General features: G+C 40.3%; 1 protein-coding gene across 4 annotated transcripts in view; it reads right to left on the reverse strand.

Moving 5' to 3' along the window:
- The window catches only part of LOC140364779 (RNA-binding Raly-like protein), a 237,161-nt gene extending 222,278 nt beyond the window's left edge, over window positions 1–14,883 (reverse strand). The window contains exon 1 of one of the 4 annotated variants that reach the window (XM_072451135.1): window positions 14,610–14,883. The gene's annotated coding sequence lies outside the window, so the exon portion shown is untranslated. Of the gene's footprint in view, window positions 1–13,963; window positions 14,579–14,609 lie in introns of those variants that run through there. The other 3 variants (XM_072451139.1, XM_072451134.1, XM_072451140.1) reach the window with 3 other exon arrangements.
- Window positions 14,884–16,495: the final 1,612 nt, after the last annotated feature.

Here is a 16,495-nt window from a genome sequence, read left to right on the forward strand (position 1 = left end):
TCTGCTGCTTTTGTTCCATACACTGAACATACTGTCTTTTCTGCTGACTCCTGCAGTCCTCATGTCGAACACACACGTAAAAACACTGCGATCAATAGCGCGATCCGTTTGGTGATGTTTAATTCATACCACAGCGTTTGCAGGTACGGCTCCTCCTGCCCGTGTGAAGCAGCAGCAGCAGCAGCAGCAGCAGCAGCAGAAGAAGAAGAAGAAGAAGAAGAAGAAGAAGAGGGGGAGCTGTGGCTGGGGACAGATAAGCCCGAGCCTGCCCTGGGCCTGTACTACTCTGGAAGAGGTGGGACGAGTCGGAAGAATACGTGGAGAAGCGCACGTGTGGTTGGAATACTTTTGCTACTACTATTACACGAAGAAAGCGATTTCATCTTCTAGTTTGAAATTGATCCGCAGGGTGGAACGGCCCTTAATGAGGCTCGTGCGACAAACAAAGAGGTTATAACTCAAGGATCAATTTCGCCCGGGGCAGTAGGTGGTAGAAGTGATGTGTTTAGAACGGCCCGGTACTGACACGAATGTTCTGTCCCGTTTGTTTTAATGAGGCAGCAAATTAAAAACTGTAACTTTGTCGTTAAGCGCAGACACATGGTTGTTGTGTATATGCTCATTACAGTTGTCAACACGCAATCCATCCAGCTCCACTTTCTACCGTTCGCTAATGAATGTAGGTTTTGTGGCGCTCGGTGAAACGAAACAAGCATTTCCTTGTCAAACTGTTGTAGCTCGCTGCGTTAATGGTGCACTATAGCCCATAATAACGTCTGATTTTACATGTGTTTATCACGTGGTTGTTAGCTAGCATGTCAGCTAATTATGATGCTAATCTCTAACAATAACGACCTACACAAACTATTACATCTACACGTGGTAAAGTTTTCCAATAAGGCTCTGGTGTTACTCGTGGTTGAGTCGCCAAAATAGCCCAATAGCCCTAGTTTTTCATAGTTTGTGATGTTCGGAGGCTAACGCTAACTCTCCTATTGAAAATGCATTAGCGCTAACTCGTGGAATGGTGCGGCTAATGGAATTCAGCTGTTTTATTTGCAAACACTGAAACTATGGCTGTACAATTTGTGGGAAAATATCTAATTGCAATTTATCTTTTAGTAATGGGATTCTCTTTTAAGTTCACGTTCAAACGCAAAATGACAAACAACTAATAGTCTCACAGCATGTTTGCACAGATCTAAACTATAGTTGCCAGTTTTTATTCGGAAATAGACAGGATATTTTGGTTGTAGTTTGTGGAAGAAAAAAATTGCACTCTTTGCTAGATGCTAATTGCGTCCATTCAAGTTGCATTTTCAATAGCGATTAGTCTTGGATGCTTCACTGGAACGGTTTACAAATTCTAGCGGCTCATACTTGCACCTTCAGATTGAAAATGACTTCCGGATTGCAGCTGATACGTTTCAATCTAAAAATCAGTATCCAGTTCCTTGTCTTTGAAACCTGTTCTACCATAGACCATTTTTGGACGATTGCGGGACTACACTGACAGAGTCTCCCTGACGACGTGAGACAGGCTTCGTCCTCTGTGTGGAGATGATTGGGTTTCCAGTGGGCGCTCCGGTTTCAAACACCAACCTAAATCATACGGTCTAATCCTCCATCTACGTAGTCCTGACCTCAAGAGGGGATCATGTGCTGCGCTGAAGGCACTGAAAATGAGCCAAAAGTTTCATTACTGGTCTAAAAACATCTTAACGCTATATTGCAAACTGAGTCATTCATTGTGCGACTAAAATGGATGTCTTCAATTCAATGTTAATTAGGATCATTTTCCATTAATAAATACTCAAAGGTGACTTCAGTTCTGCTTTCGATTACCGTTTCATATTTCTGCTGCCGAGCACTCTTTCAGCACACCAGTTACGAGTCTGTGGAGAGGCAAGTCTGTGCATTCTTAAAGGTCCCATATCATGCTAAATTTACTTTTCAGAGCTTTTAGCCTTCTTACAGTGTGATTGGTGCATCATTTATGTGCCCAAAGTGTTTTTTTGATTGATTCATACTGTTTTTAGCGAGAGGACAGTCTATATCCTTTTCCTCGGATGAGCAGATGGACGGGGCCAACTCACTGCAACGCGTCATAACCACTGCATGATATGGGATTATTAAAGGTCAATTCACACTTGCACGTTCTCCATATCAAAATTGAGACTAAACCGGAAACATTTAGGACTAGAACAGGACCAAACCAAGTCCACATCAGGACGAAAATGGGGTCAATTTACGATCAAATAACGTCAAATGTGAATGCTAATATTACTATTACTTCCACTATTTAAAATTCCATATCCATTTCCTTGCTTCTAGTTGTACATTTCAGCTTCACGATCATGTCTAACGTCGTTCTGACTTTGTGACACCAGAAAAACTCAAGTCTATTTTCTGTCTTGTTTAACTGCACTTCGGTTGCTAAGGGAGCGCACTGGAAAGCAAATCACCCGTCCCATATCATCCCCACAAACGCTCCAGTCTGAACTTGAAATCAAGACACAAATTGGAGTATATCTGAACCGCCTTCTTAAGTCAGGAATCTAGTTAGACAGTTCACGTTGTCCCACTGCTTGTTTAAATGCACCAACACTTAACAGTCTAGACTTAATAGTGTATTTTATTGGCATGTACAATAATACAGTGTGCCCTATTAAATCCAATACATGCGGACGGAAACATTTAGGGCCCTGACAGTTATTGCCCAAGTGGGACTCATTTGTAACAATGAAATACGGGTGAGGAGTCGGCCAGCGCTCGGGCTGAATACTTAAGAGTGCTTTTAAAATGAGCTCCTTTGGGATTTGGGGGATGGCAATAATGAGGGATTAGACGTGTTCCCAAATAGTTTCTAGATTTATACCTGGGAAATGGCGACTGGGGAAGTCACAGCGGGACTAAATGATTTGGTTTGCGAGTGATTGGTTTGGAAAAGTTTTTTTCAGCTATGTTTTCACCCGATACAGTTTATAGAATGACATATTGCAACAGAGAATATCACACTGTACAAAAAATAAGCATTTAGATTGAAATGGCTTGAATTCAGAATCTGCATTTGAATAGTTTTTGCAAGTTAACATATACTGTATTTTCCGGACTATAAGTCGCACCAGCCAAAATTGCATAATAGAGAAGAATAAATATATATAAGACGCACTGGAGTATGAAATAAGGTTTCAAGTGTGAAAATAACAAATAATATGACATATGAGTTGCTCCGGAGTAAGTATATAAGTTTAAATATTAGTGTAACTCGCACCCCAGCCAAAACTTATAGTCCGGAAAATACGGTATTTACTCAATAGATCCAGATTATTTGAGCTGTGTTGGACTACATGCCAGATTATTTGCAAATGGGGAAAGAGAATGTTACTTACTCCTTTACTTTATAATTTTAAGCTAAATTATCTCGTAACCAATCACAAATGTTTTGAAACCAGTGAAATATATAATGTCACATGAGTAATTACATTTCACCACGTCAAAACTACTCAATTCCAAATGAAAATTATGACTTTAAAAGCATGAAAACAAAGGTAGATATTAATTTTTGAAAGTACTACTGAAGAACTACTCTATGCCACTGATATTGACTGTGAAGCAGAACAATCCCACTGCACTCTTTTCTACATGAATAAGTTAACTATTTCTACAGTTAAAGCTTAATTTAGTGACAAATTATTCATGTAGTGAATCAAATGAGTGCGCACAGCAGCGTCACTCTGTCATGTTCATACTTTATCACACTCTGACCTGTATATTTACCTGTGGCTCCTGATCTGTCCAGGTTTTCCTCACAGAGCTGTCATCACAGAAGATTGTTTTCTTGTTGTTAGCTCCACATTAGTGCCACTTTTATCACAGCTCTAACATCCACAAAATCACTTGCTCTCTGTATTCCTTGTGTTTCCCGAAACCACATTTTCCTCACTCAGACCTCTGCTAAAGTCTGTAATGTGTGCAACTCGCATCAACACTTCTCAGCCTTGGGCACGTGCACTGGCAGCACACAGAGCAGCGCAGAGCAGCGCGAGAGAGGTGCAAAGGATTGTGGGACTTGTAGTTCTAGCAATAAAAAAAAGGCTATATATCTATCGGAAATTAATAAATATGAACTAAAAACGTTTGGCGGGCCGGATTAAAACGTCTGGGGGTCCGGATGTGGTTCCCGGGGGGCCATATGTAGCATAAATAGCACACTATACATACACTAAAGTTGTTAGTATCATTATGTTAATTATTCAACCCCCTACAGCTCAAATGTTAATATACTAAAATATACAAAACGTAATGTAAATGTTTCCTGTTGAGGCAAAGAAAATTAATTCTGGGCCCCAAAAATATTGTTCCATTTATTGTTTATAGTTAAGAGTGACAGGCCATAATGTTTTAGTTGAAATCAAATTCAAATGCCTAAATACGTATTTGCTTGTCTCCTTGGAGATGTTTGTTGCTCTGCCTGTATGAGCCCCAGTATGGCATTAAACTTACTGGTCTTGCAATTTTTCCATTCCATGTGTTTTTATAGCAAAAAATAAATACAAAATCTCATCAATAATTTGGCCGTACTAAGGAACATTCCAGGCAAAGCAATAACGTCTCCATGAAAATAAGCAGATGCTGCGCCTCCACTGAAAAGTGACACATTCAAATATAGTAACATCGACCACAAGATGTCGAGCAAGTACTAACTAATTAATTACTGTAACATTATTTATTATTTATTTATGTGACCAGTGTAAACCCCACTTTGTATGTATGTGTTTATCATTGCCTATTTACATCCTTCTGTAGCTTTAACACTGAAAAATACATAACATTTAACATTTTAAAATTAATGATTCTATTTTTTTTTCTAATTAGCAAACATATCTTATACAACACATTATATCGAGAGCCTTTCCAACCTATTCCAATAATCACACTTTGGAATACTTGTGTACGCACCGCAGGACTTGATGCTCAATGTGTATTTTGGACCAGTAGATTCACTCTGTCACTGCATCCAACAGATCAGTTTGTGGATGCAAAACAACTTTCTCCAGCTGAACTCAGACAAGACTGAAATAATCGTTTTTGGCCCACAGAAACAAAGAGAAAGTGTTAGCGGTCACCTCCAGAGTCTCGCTCTAAAACCTACAAACCAAATTAGAAATCTGGGGGTAATAATGGACTCAGACTTGAACTTTAATAGCCACGTCAAATCAATAACATCAGCAGCTTTTTACCATCTAAAAAACATTGCCAAAATCAAAAATATAGTGTCAAAACCAGATTTAGAGAGACTTATCCATGCGTTTGTCTCCAGTAGATTAGACTACTGTAACGGCCTGCTCACTGGCCTCTCCAAACGAGCTGTAAAACAGCTGCAGTACATCCAGAACGCTGCTGCTCGGGTCCTGACTAGAACCAGGAAGTATGATCATATTAGTCCTGACTAGAACCAGGAAGTACCATCACATTAGTCCTGACTAGAACCAGGAAGTATGATCACATTAGTCCTGTTCTCAGGTCTCTGCACTGGCTCCTGTGGCTCAGAGAAAAGACTTTAAAGCAGCTCTGTTTGTGTACAAGTCTCTCCATGGCCCAGCACCAAAGTACATCTTGGATATGTTAGTGCCATATGAACCATCTCGGACTCAGAGGACCTCAGGGACCGGCCTCTTGCTGGTGCCCAGAGTCAGGACTAAACATGGGGAATCTGCGTTTCAGTTTTATGCAGCTAAAACCTGGAACAGTCTTCCTGAAGATGTGAGACAGGCTTCTACTCTGACAATGTTCAAATCTAAGCTAAAAACAGTTTTGTTTAGCTGCGCATATGACTGAAAGGATTTTTTCTTTGCACTCTTCTCTTTTGTTTGTGATTTTATTAGTTTAGACAATCAGTTGGATTGATAATTTTTAATTTAGTTAATTTTATTGTATTTCTGTTTCTGTAATTTCTTTGTGATTTGAATGCATTTTTCCTGCTGTGAAGCACTTTGAATTGCCTTGTGTATGAAATGTGCTCTACAAATAAACTTGCCTTGCCTTGCCTATTTACTTCTTATTATTTTTTTGGATAAATAATTTGGAAATGAAATGTGACTCAAATCAGTTTTCAGCCCTGAACTGGCCTGAAGCAGGACAAACCCAGGAGTCGTGCTCTTCACAGACGAGGCAGAATATTACTGAGCCAGCGCCATTTGTCAATGTCATACATTTGTTATCTTTATCTTTTAGAGGGCAAAGGTTTATAATTCACCATCGACAATTCACTTTCTTTCCCAAATTTCCAATTACGTTTAAAACTTCCCTTTATTCACTGCTGTTGTCTGGCACGCATGTTTTTGTTTAATTATGTTTCTTTCATGTCGTTTCTAATTAAAAAAAGTGGCACCTATAAATGAGAATGAGAGTGTTAAGAAACCAATTTAGTGCCACTTTTGGATTAAAAAATTAGATACACAAATCTGATTGGACCTGCATTTTGAATATAGGCCGACTTACGTTAAATGCACTTGACAAACTCACACAAAACTCACACAAAACTCACACAAAACTCACTCAAAACTCACTCAAAACTCACTCAAAACTCACACAAAACTCACACAAAACTCACACAAAACTCACTCAAAACTCACTCAAAACTCACACAAAACTCACACAAAACTCACACAAAACTCACACAAAACTCACACAAAACTCACACAAAATGACTTCTGGACTATTAAAAAAACGTGGTACACAAGTGGGTCATAGCAGTGGCTTTGAGGTCTATAAAATGTTCATTATCCAACAGGGACAGTCAGATCCTGCTGCTACAAACGGTTTGAGCCGGTCTATTTATATATTAAAACCATTACGCTGCACTAGTACATTCTAGAATGCTTGCAGTAGTACATTCGTAAATACATACTCTGAAGGATTAGTACTTCATAAGCCACATCTGCCGTCCGTTCAAAATCATCTGGAAAATGCTCTGTTCATTTTTTAAAGCAGATTTAAAGACAAATCCAAGGCTATGTATTTGTACATTAGATGCAATTCAAACAGAAGCTTATGTGCGAAAAAGGCCAGTGTCATTAATGGTGAACTGTGTGTTTCCAGAGAGATTTTAGTTTTAGTTTGAATGGAAAGTTACACAATACGGCATTCACTAGCAAAGACCACGCCACAACAATGGAATACGATTTGTTTTTAATTGATAATAGTGATGATGGAGCGATGATGGAGCGACGATGGAGCGACGATGGAGCGACGAAGGAGCGACGAAGGAGCGACGATGGAACGACGATGAAGCGATATTGGAGCGATGACGGAACGACGATGAAGCGATATTGGAGCGATGACGGAGCGATGATGGAGCGCCGATGGAGCGACGAAGGATCGACGAAGGAGCGCCGATGGAGCGATGATGGAGTGACGTTGGAGCGATGATGGAGCGATGAAGGAGCGACGATGGAGCGATGAAGGAGCGACGATGGAACGACGATGAAGCGATGTTGGAGCGATGAAGGAGCGACGATGGAGCGATGAAGGAGCGACGATGGAACGACGATGAAGCGATGTTGGAGCGATGATGGAGCTATGATGGAGTGATGAAGGAGTGACGATGGAGCGATGTTGGATCGATGATCGATCGATGAGAGTTGGCTGGATAGAGAATCATGATGGGGCTCTATGGAGCGACAATGGAGCGACGAAGGAGCGACGAAGGAGCGACGATGGAGCGATGTTGGAGCGACGTTGGAGCGACGATGGAGCGATGTTGGAGCGACGATGGAGCGATGATGGAGCGATGAAGGAGCGACGATGGAGCGACGATGGAGCGACGATGGAGTGACGATGGAGCGATGTTGGATCGATGATCGATCGATGAGAGTTGGCTGGATAGAGAATCATGATGGGGCTCTATGGAGCGACAATGGAGCGACGAAGGAGTGACGAAGGAGCGACATTGGAGCGACGATGGAGCGACGATGGAGCGATGAAGGAGCGACGATGGAGCGATGAAGGAGCAACGATGGAGCGACGATGGAGCGACGATGGAGCGACGATGGAGCGACGATGGAGCGACGATGGAGTGACGATGGAGCGACGATGGAGTGACGATGGAGCGATAATGGAGCGATGATGGATCGATGAGAGTTGGCTGGATAGAGACTCAGTATGGGGGCTCTGTCTCGGGTAATCAGCCCAGTCAATTCAGACCCCCCCCTCCATAGATGGTGATGTGTTAAGGTGAAGATGATAGAGACATGGGGTGGGAGGGCGGGGTCGAGAGAGCAGAGACAACAAGAGATGCTGGGATTGGCCTCTGCATATATAGGCCTTCTGGGTAATTAGAGGCGTGGTTAAAGAGTGGAGGTGTGGTTGCTGGAGAAGTAAGAGGTTGAGGCATGGTCCTGCTCCCAAACCCGAACTACACTTAAACTTTCCAAGGAGACATGACACCACCAGAGCAAATCACAGCTCCTCAGAGAGTAGAATTGAGTATAAAACATGTATTTCAACAACAACAACAACAACAACAACAGACCTACAAGCAGAAAAGTTACATTGTGCACCTTTAAGTGTTTGAATTGTATAATGAGTAAGAATAATGTTACTTCAGAACGATATTCCTCATGTAAAAGTACAATCTAGTGGTTCAAAAATGTGTTTGGGGAAACTGCAACCGAAGCACATTTGATTTCATGTAACTGGACGACCAAAACAAACACTAATTTACTGCGTTGTACAGTTTTCCTGCTGACAATGTTCATATCTAAGCTGTGCATGACTGAAACCCTTTTATTTGTACTCTTTTTCCTGTTTTGTGATTTTAAAGCCTTTTTTTCCGGTTGTGTGGAGCACTTTGGATTGCCTGGCGTTGCTCTACAAATAACCTTGTACAAAATCAGCTGTTTTCGAGCTGACAGACCTAACGCTTTTTTAACCAAATCCGACCTGAAGGAGAAGTGCGAGAAACGCAAATGTTCAAATCATTTCATATTGTCGACATACGGCGTTTGACACTAGATTTACTCCTGGTGGGAAGAGGAGCCAAAAGTACCAGACTGTTACACTGTCAGATATATTACTGACGTAGGAGGGAAAGTATTGCGTCTGACAACTGCTCTGAGCAATACAATTGATTTAAAAAGTGAATTTGACACGCCATTATACTCATTAGAATAATACATAAAGAACGCTATTGTGGCAACCTTGATGTTAATACAAATGATTGTAGTGATCCATTTTGTTGGTCTTTGCCTTAAGTATTTCAGATGCGGATGAAACGGCACTGAAATCTACTATGCAAATACTCACTCATGGATTTGACTTATAATATGTTGAGTTTATAGAATATCGTATGCAACTTCACTGCACAAGATATTCTATAAACTCAACATATTATAACTTGTGATTATATACACTGTGGCACATTTCCAACACACATTTACCACTGGAAAATAGATAGTTAGAAGCTAGTTTGACATGCTAATATAAGCACGCGGTTGTAATGCTATTTGTGGTCAGAAATGTTGATTTATGTCACAAATCTGGAAAATTTGAAACAGAGTGTTTTCTGAGGCGCAAAGGTGAGAGGACTTACTCAACACGATTCATCAAACAATCGTGAATTAAGCTAAATACAACTCCAGGTATGTTTTTGATGAGGGAACAGTGTTATGACATGGTTACAAGCTCAAAAAAGTACATTTTGCTTGTATTTAATCAGACTTTGCATGTGTCTGGGACGGTCTCAGCTCTTGTTTAATCATTACTGGTAATTACGTGAAATATAGTATGTTGAGATGTGTTTAGTCTGTAATGTGTAAAATAAATATCTGTTGAAACTGCTTCACAAAGAACCAAGGACACGTACTGACTAGAAATACTGTCCTTCAGGTAAAAAGAAGAGATTTCACATTCACGTGTACGTTTGTGCCAGCAGAAAAGTGTTCAATTTTGAATTTCACGATTCAATTTTGTTTCTAAGAGAGACGCTCGATATCAATTTGAACACGACAATAATTACATAACGGAATGAAATTGTCAACACGAAATAATGTTGCTTTATTTAGTATTACCGTGTGCTAAAACGATCCAGACCACTCTAAAACGATAAAAGATAGATCGCGACAACCGTACAATAGAAAAGAAAACTGTAGCTTTCTAAATACAACATTGGGAGTACTGCAGTATGTTTGGAAGTATTGTTATTGACACTTGACTGACAAATATCACACCCACGTCCTGATTTAGCCTTTTAACTGTTTTGGGAATCTTTGTAAATGTGGTGCTTTTGATGCATGAATCAGAATGTGTTGTTCTTCACACTTATTTCATTAATATTGCTGAATAAACAAGCATTTGATAAACTTGTTTTAAAATGTCACCTCTGTAACTGTCATTCTTCTGACCAAACTGCTGATTTCTGATAAGATAATGCCATACAAATGATATAAAAGTAACAAATAAAATGAATAATTAAATGGCATGTGCTTGTTTCATATATGATGATGAAGATGAACGCAAATAACTAAAAAAGCTCTGGTTCCGTGGAATGAAACAGGAAACAGTTTCAAATGCAAAGTTCAAGATTGTTTTCTAATTTCCATTTTGCCTGAAATAACACAAATCATGAACGTAAATCTCAATGAGTCACGGCTACTTTGTCATAAGTGCTGCATTCAAGCAATTTCAATAGATTATCATTTCTGCAGCGCATTCTTCCTTTTCAGTCCTTTCATGTCCATACATAATCCAGCACACTCCTGCTCAGCTCCTGCTCAGCTCCTGCTCAGCTCCTTGTCTGCTCCTGCTCAGCTCCTTGTCTGCTCCTGCTCAGCTCCTTGTCTGCTCCTGACCAGCTCCTTGTCTGCTCCTGCTCAGCTCCCTGTCTGCTCCTGACCAGCTCCTTGTCTGCTCCTGACCAGCTCCTTGTCTGCTCCTGACCAGCTCCTTGTCTGCTCCTGACCAGCTCCTTGTCTGCTCCTGACCCAGTCCTCTCACACTGCAGGCTGCTGTACTGCGCCGGCTGTCAGTCCACATTTACGTTTGGATACTTTACATCACCCAACACTCTTCCCCTCTTTCTCTGCAGAATGGATAAGAAAAGGTGTGAAAGAAATAAGTATCTATTGACGTAATAGTGAACTCTTTTAGTAGTCAAATAATCGCTTTTGAAAGAAAAAAAAAACAACTGAAAATACATAATAGATAGAATAAAGTACTAATTTTGTATTCTGGTTCCAGTTACTCTTTAATTTGGTGTTAGTTCAAATACAGTTACTTTTCTGAAATCTAAGGAATATGTTGTGGTTAAGGTGTGCAATATATTGACATTTAGATCATATAATGAATGTTGCTTTGAAAATTTGAGGTCATAAGGTGATATTTCTGCACTTTCATGATTCATTTTACAGACATTTCACGTTTGTCTAAACCTCAACTAATAGTTTTAAAAACATGATTTTACACATTTCTGTTGCCTTGACATAATATTGTTCTATTGTCTTATATGAAACTTGATTCATTATTTTTTGTCAATATAACCCACACACACATTGTGATACTAAAATAAAATTAAAGCCGCGGCAGCTGCGATGATGGCTCTTGCCTCCCGCGCGACCGCCTTCCCGCCTGTCCAGAGGCAGGAAAATAAAGAGGAGGAACTACAAAAATGGAGTGAGACTACAAAATGACCCGGGCTACAGAGTGGAAACGCGTCAAAAATCCTACAATCTCCCTCCCTCCCTCTCTCTATCTCCCCCTCTCTCCCCCCCTCTCCCTCTCGAGTTGTGGCAGAATAAAGTCAAAAAAATTAAGTCTAAAGAATAAAGCCTAAAGAATAAAGTCTAAAGAATAATAATTCTAATGCGGCACGAGAGGAAATGTCCCATCAAAATAAAAGCGGAAGAGGAAGTGAAGGCATTCATTGCGCCTCTGCTGGCCAATTGTGAAAATACACAATATCTACAATGCACTTTTTTCATGGCGTCTTGAGGAGAATATAAACCATGAGTTTCAAACAAATCAGACAATGTTGAGTTTTTCACACAATGGGTAGGGGGCGCTATAGAGTAAATTTATTACATGGTATTCATTTCCAATCAGACATAAAAACGCATTAGTGAGTGAAATATGAGCTCCGCAGATCAATTCCATTAGGCGTGACTTGTCCTTGAAAACACTGAAAATTAAGCCTTTTTTGAGGGCGTGTTACGCGGAGACCGTAAAGAATATCAACATTCTGTTGGATATTTATCAAATTTCAATGTCTCTAGATGCAAAAAGTGTTGTTTTGAGCTCGATCGGACAAAAAACCTAGGACAAGTACGATTTAAAAAAAAAAAAAAGTCAAGCGTGGCGGTGCCACTTTGATTCGACATGGCTGACTTCCTGTTTATCATAGAGCGATGCTGCCAGGTGCGTTTTACTCGTCAAAGGTCAGAGGTCAAAGGTAGCTCTATCATTGTCCCAAGTCTCATGTGCCTAGACCAAAGATGAAGCGTTTCATGTTTTTTTCTTTTTTGAACTAGTCGGCGCTGTTGCGACGGGCGCTCTCGCAACCTCCATTTTATTGGAGTTCGGGCCGAACCGATCGCGTCTATGTCCCCATGTGTGACCTATGACCCCATGTGTGACATTCATCAATGTTAGAGGGTCAAAAATGCCCGAGTTGTGGCAAAATTTTGCCATGAAAAACTATAATAAGAAACCGTGGCAAGAACAATGTCTCGTCGCATTCCATGTTCCATGGAAGGCTCGAGCCAATTAAAATTTAAGCTCCAACTGCACAGAATTAGTGAGGAAACTAGTAAAGAGCACTATTGTGGCATAATAAACGGTACAACAAATATAAAGCTGTTGTTACTCTCATGTCGTGTTTTAGACTGTAATAGAATGTCATTTAAAGATAAAGTATTGTACGTTTTCAGACTGCAGTACTGATCCATGTAACCGCATACATTACAAATACATTTAAGTCAGTTATTCAGTATTCTGTAACTTATACACTTAAAGTATTCTTCCCAACACTGACTTTAGCCCACACAAACTCCAAAACGTGCCACGTGCCGAGGGAAGAGGTTTTATGACTCAAACAGAGCAGGAATGACCCAAAATGAGACGCGAAACTTGAGGTTATAATGAAATAAACAATTTGGTTGTGATGAAGTTCTCACGCAACATTTAGCTTCATTTCAGTCAAATTTTAAAAAAAAATATCACTATCTGAACAACTTAAAAAGAGAATTTATCTCGATGTCATGAGTGTGGAAGTTTCAAAATTCTCGAATGGAGGTAAAAGTGAAGTCAACATAACACATTTTCACAGATTAACTGGCACCAGAGCTAAATATTGATAATTTTAAGTCTTTATAATAAAAGCCAAGCTAAAATATAGAATGTCTAGGGTTATTTAGATTATGAAAATAAGGTTGCAAGTGTGACATACTTAATTAGGATAAACATTGTATTTGAGTCTCACAAAATCATTATTTGTGGTAAATTATGTAATACATCTGTAGATAAAATGAAACATGATTGTGGCTTCAACATTTCTGTAAGTATTTGGCCCAATAAGACTTAAAACACAAGAGCTTGCCTTCATGAAAAATATAATAATGTAGTTGAATGTTTAAACCAGGCTCTGATATTATATTATTCATTAGAAGTATCTGAGTGCGTTTCTTTGACAAAAATCCCCTTGATTCGTCATCTTTAGCCTCCAAACCAGAATTTCAAATGTTTTTTATTACAAACTTTTAAAGGGTCTATAGTTTCATCATTCATCATTAGTAGCAGCCCTAATACGAAGGAAACGATTTAATTCCAATGGTTTAGAAGTTGTCTTTGATCGCAAACTTCAATGTAACTCTGAATAACTTGACAGCCACAGGTGCACAGTCAAACACCATGCTTTATTAAGACACACAACATATCACTTTTACGATGATTATTATTATTCATATACCTGTGAAAATGTCTGTTCATCCTCGGCCCGGAAAACAAAAAACAAAAAAACGCAAGAATCAAAACTCCACCCAGCAAAATTAGCAAAAGGTTAAAAAGAAAAAAGAAAAGGAAAAACAAACCTGCAAGAAAAGTATCACCAAAAAGAGTGTAGGCAGACAGACTCCCGTTTCAGAAAGAAAAGAGAAAAGAAATCAAAGGTTTAAAATCGCAGACGCAAACAACCACTGCCAAAACCAAACAGCAAACACTGACATCGTAGCCAACTGCAAAAGAAAAATGGGATAGTAGTGATCAAAAACAGTGTCTGGGTATTGCAAAACTGCCAACAAGTCAGACTCCAAAATCAAGACAAAATCATCACATCACCCAGATTTTTCTCAACCTGCATGCTCCAAACTTGGGGGAGGCAAAACTGCAAAACTGGACGTGCGCAAAAACCAGCAGCAAACGTCTTTCTTTCTTTTTTCTTTCTTTCTTTCTCAACAGATTCAAATAGCACCCAAAGCCAGGTTAAAAATAAAACCAATGTGTGGGGAAGGAAAGGAGAAGAGGCAATTCAAAAGATCTTAAGAGGAAAAAAAAAAAAAAATCGAAAAAAAGAAAAAAAAATCATAGCCATTGGATTTAGGAAGTAGGCTACTCACCGAGCGGGAGAAAAATGCAGCAAGAAAAACGCGAAAGGGCTCAAAATACACTACGACGCGAGCAGCAGGAGCAAAGCAGCCCGAATTGCCGTGGTACGCTGCTTCCTTTTCGTGTTTTTTTAATTTTTTTTTATTATTATTTTTTTCCAATCCCTCCTCTCCTTGCTTCTCCGTGGCGGTCACGTGATTCGCTCAACCCCGCACTCTTCTCCGGAGCGAGGAAGCGAGAGAAACGACGTCGGCGAGTGTCCAAACAGCTGATCGTTCCCCCGGTTTATGCAAAAAAAACAAAAAAAAAAACAAAAGACAGCGCGGCGCAGACCAGACGTGTTCCTTCCTCTTCTCTTGTCAACTCTCCCGTTCCTCTTGTCCGCGTCCCCAGCGTTGGAAACGGGGCTGGCGAGTGTCCGTGATCGAATGCCGGTGGCGGCGGCGGCAGTGAGGGGAAAGCTTCGTTTACGCAGATCCACAAAGCGTGCGTGTGTTGTAGCGGGAGGAGAGGAAAGAGGAAAGAGGAGAAGAGGAGGGAAGTGTGGTTTTATATGCGCAGAGCAGAGCCGAGCCGAGCGGGGAAGCAGGGAGGCAGCCTTTGACGACGCGATTGGTCCAGGCACACGTGTTACACAGACAACATGAATGAGGCTGTGGGGGGACGAGAGGGAGCTGTCCGAGGTGCTGGAGTCAGACGCAGCAGCGCGCGTGGAAGGAAAAGAGGGTTGTGAAGGTTGTGAAAATGTGGTGAGGAATTTAAGCTCGTAGATAAAAAGTGCAATCACACCATGATCGTTTTGGTTTTTATCCACAGTAACGGAGCAGCAGAGATCGCAATAGCAAAAGCTGCTAACATATTACACCTTGAAAGACAATTCACCCAAAAAGTCTTGATTTCTTTGCAAGAGAAAAAAAAAAACATACATCATGTTTTCATATCAATCTCACCTTTTACACAATCCATGTGACATAGTGGGGTGTTCTCTTTATAATTGGCAGCAGTGACAGGGGCCTAAAGGGCCAAAAAAGGTACAAGGACAGCAGTGCACCATCGTAAAATTCTCCAGTGAATCTGGTTCTGACCAAGTCAAGCACACGCTCTGGAGATGGGTTCTCGTGGGTCAAATGCAGAGGACAATTTTTCCTATGGGGACAATAAAAGACAAGCAGTGAGGAGGGACCTAAGAGTCACTGTTACTCTAACAAAACCTTGAGCTTATTGTCCTCGTAATACACGGGCTCTGCCACCGAGTCACATGTCACACCTCCTCATCTGGTGGCCCTGGTAATGCTTCGGCAGCAGAGTGACAGTGGCACAGGCACATCTCTGGTGCCTTTAAATATCTGGAACTGGTGGCAAAATGAAATAAACCCCCACAGAAAACCACTTGCCCTCCAAGTTTCTGAGGGTTGAGCTTAGGGATAACAAATCTAACTCAGAAAAAAACAATCTGATACGGAAACCAACAACAGGAAGTAAGCACATAATAGTCTCCCCCCGTCCTTCACCTGGACGGACAGGCTGTGGATGTGTCCAGGACACACATCCATTTGAGCCAGAGCCAGAGTCCATTCAAGACAGAGAGATGGAGAATAAGCTAAAAAAGAAACTTCATCATTCTCATCAGCAATTTATTGAATGGTGTTACATTGATGGAAATATCCAGATTTGTTCACAGGTTCTGTACACAATGATTATAAAAAGTGAAAGAATATGAAAAGATAAAGTATTTCAGTATCAATAGTTCATCTTGTTACGCCTTTGTTTATTTTTTACATTTTTTTAAAACAACCACATTATTTTGCTTTTCCTATTCCTGTATAACATACATTTGCATAAAAGTATTATTTAGCCATTTGTCATTCTTGTTCCTAATAAGAATCAAGTAATAATG

Source organism: Eucyclogobius newberryi, unplaced genomic scaffold, assembly GCF_026437365.1.
Source record: "Eucyclogobius newberryi isolate DKJ021-1_F unplaced genomic scaffold, fEucNew1.0.hap1 SCAF_18, whole genome shotgun sequence".
Taxonomy (NCBI): domain Eukaryota; kingdom Metazoa; phylum Chordata; class Actinopteri; order Gobiiformes; family Gobiidae; genus Eucyclogobius; species Eucyclogobius newberryi.